Raw genomic sequence first — 3,362 nt, 5'->3', positions numbered from 1 at the left:
TTGATAACTTTGTCAATCAACCTTTTATACATCGAGTGACGCATCTCTACTGGATGATATAACCATTCACTCGGTCACACTTCTCGTATTATCTGGACAGGGTATGAACATCTTCGCAGTAAGGCAATGCCATTCCCAGAAATTGCATTTTCTTGGACATTACATCTCATAATATTTTTTAATAATTATGGAGTCTTTTAGAGAGTGAGGTATATATACTAGCCAACGCACTGATCCCCACGTCTGAATAAAGTGAAGTCTTCGAATTGGTCAGGGATCTGGCTGGTGGCGCTCCAGTGACGCCTGGCAAGCGGTCGGGGAAGTAGGAATCGATTTAGTGTTTTCCACTGAAAAAAAGTCCAGCCGAAATAGTTTCCTACTATTCAAGCCACCTCAAAAGAGGGCGCTTTAAAAGACTGCGTTATAGACGCCTTGCTGGAAATGTAGATGGCGCTTTGCAGCCTAATGACGAGAGATAAGTATGACCATAATTATTTTCGAGCAAATGAGGGCGCTGTAACAACATTGGAAAAACTCCGTTGAAGCGATTTATGGGCTCGTACATATTAAACAGAGGGCGTTTTTTTTTGCCACTTCTGAGAGCTCACTGGGAGACACAACGCGTGCTCGTACTGGTTCGCACGCCTATGGCGTGAAGTATGCACGATTAATTGTATTCCCAATATGCACAAAACTAAAGCGTCTTTGCCAGAGCATCATCGGCATTGCCTTCGAATGTCCCTACAGCGATCTCCCCAAATTCTCCCTTTCTTGCCGCTGAGGGGGTATTTGTGCACGCAGCGTAGTTAACTTTAACTTGAAAAGGTAGAGATTGAAAAAAAAAAGATTTGGTCAGCTGTAGCAAAACGTAAACTGACGACAATAACCCAATTGACGTGCACCGTAGTTAAAACGCCCATGTTAACTCAGGAAGAAGGCATATTAAATGACACACCCAATGCGTGCACTACTTGCGCATGCGATTAACACACACACAAAATAGCGCGCACATTTTGCGAACACCAATGACGTCTTCTTTTCTTGCTTTGAACGAAACGGATTCGAACATTTCCAACATTTACGGAACCTGGAGGAACTCCTACCGATCCTAATGACGTAATATCGGTCACATGATATTGGTTGCTACCTGAATGGACAGAAAAATCAGGTCTTGGAACCAGACCATAACAAATATCCGTAGCGCCTTGACGTGAGAGGAGCGCATTTGATGCGTGGGTGCAGGGCCGTATTGATGATTAAAATGTCTGTCGATAACAGAAATGCTTTGGACTTTAGCGCTGGAGGCGTAGTGATAATGAAAGGAGTCGCAGATAACATCATGGCATTTTGCTCAACCTTCAAATAACGTGAGCGATTGAGAGAAAAAATGCCAAAAATACGTATATTATTCGCAACCTAGCTCAGCTTTCATTATTGATTGTAACTGATCCAAAGCAACGTGTGCAAAAGCAATACATGGTATAGTAAAGCTGGTCCCAGTGCTCACAATATTCTACTCAATTGATGCAGAATTTCTAAAGTCTTTTCATGCCATTTTCCGTACACAATGCACCAGATAATCCATCCATTGACATGATACAGTGCTTTACGATAGCATAACCCGGCTCACAAGTGAGCCAGTAGGTCAGTTAGTGGGTACAGAGAGGACTATAAACTCTCAAACAAAAGTCCCTGCTTAGATTGATCCGTAGTCCGGGTTCGTTTTGACTTGACACTTTTGAGGGTCAAATTTTTTGTCACTTTTCTGGGTCGAAATGACGCTTCTCTGACTCACTTTTCCGGGTCAGTTTGACCGAGAAACCTTGACAAAAGTCAATGTAGGATGCCTCGTCTAGGGCCAAATATTAAAAAAAAAGTGGAAAGAAAAACCGGAGGCAGCAGCAGTGGACAATCAGATGTGTCAAAGTTCTATCATTTGTGTGCTCTAATTTTAATCAATAAATGATGAAAACTGTGCAGATTGTCTTGTATGTTCAACCGTTGATGATGCGCGATCGCAATCTTTTTCTCCGTTTGAGGAACCATGCACGCAACCTAGATCTCCGTTATTTAAGTTGAAACATTCATGAAATGAAGCCAAAACACGATGGTGCCATTTTATCAACAAGTATTTGTTTAATCCAACGCCCAGGCTATGTTTGATCTATATTAGCCACTGCTATATAACAATTCTTATCAGTTGACATTATTTACAATTACTTAATTGTAATGTGTACAATTCGAATATATAGTTGTGGTGATATCTAATGTTTAAGATACAGTGAAGTACGACAACATGTTATGACGACACAGATATAAATCGTTGACAACTACAGTTCGTTAAAAAATGGAACCACTTGTTAATGCCATAATAGCTAAAAACAAAAGCCGGCTCCGGCAAAAATAACTCGTCAAACAGGAATACTAGGCCATAGTGAAGAACATCGCATTGGATACCTCATCCAGTCTGGGCCTTTATTTACATCTTACTTTTTGCCAACAATATACAATCCTTTTTTTCCCCGTTAATTATGAAAATGTCGCAATCCCCTGCCCTCGCCCCCCTCCCAAAGATCGATGTCTTGATCTTTTTCAGTATGTCGGTCAACAAAATGGAAAGCGTTGTACTGTGTCCAAACTGTTTGTCTGTCCAAATCAAGCCTACGCGCAAAGGTTAACAAACGTCAGATTTTTTCTCCATAAGAGTGGAAATTCATTTGCAAACAATTCGCCTTTTCTTCAACTTTTTTCCCCATCCAAAAACTTGTTCTTATATTATCGGATTGTATTGGAAAAATGCTCGATTTTAGCACTGCTGGGCAAATGTGTGAAACAAAAAAAACATCTTTTGTGAAGACGTATATGAAGTTGGAACCATCAGTGTCGCAAGAACCTGTTCAGACGTAACAGCTTGCTTTGAGGAGGAACCTCACCCTTTGTGGCGGAATGGTTCGGTGAAATTGTCTCGTCATTTACCGAGAAAGTTATCGATATTTCCCCTGGATTGGGCGAGGGGTTTGAAATATGAGATTCGTTACTTTATGGCCCTCCGCAGCAAAGTGTTCCACTTGGTCTAATGTTTCCCTCCAAGGACCTCAATGAATATTTAAGACTTCGATTTGGGCAACCTCCAGTCTTGCAGTCCCATTCCCGAGTGATCTTAACCTTTAAAACCCAGCGTACCCCTTTTTAAATTGTGTCCGTTGATGGACAGAAAACGCTACGTGAGAGGCGTGTTACAAAAACACAACGTAAAAAAAACCGGTCGGAAACTAACTGCAAAAGCGCAACAAAAAGCTTAATGTTTGCCACTTGTTCGATCCATAATAGTCAGCACCAGAAAAAGAAGTAGGGAAATCAGA

The sequence above is a fragment of the Patiria miniata genome, unplaced genomic scaffold (genome assembly GCF_015706575.1).
Source record: "Patiria miniata isolate m_02_andy unplaced genomic scaffold, ASM1570657v1 HiC_scaffold_7, whole genome shotgun sequence".
NCBI classification, from domain to species: domain Eukaryota; kingdom Metazoa; phylum Echinodermata; class Asteroidea; order Valvatida; family Asterinidae; genus Patiria; species Patiria miniata.
Note: the sequence above shows the minus strand (reverse complement) of the source record.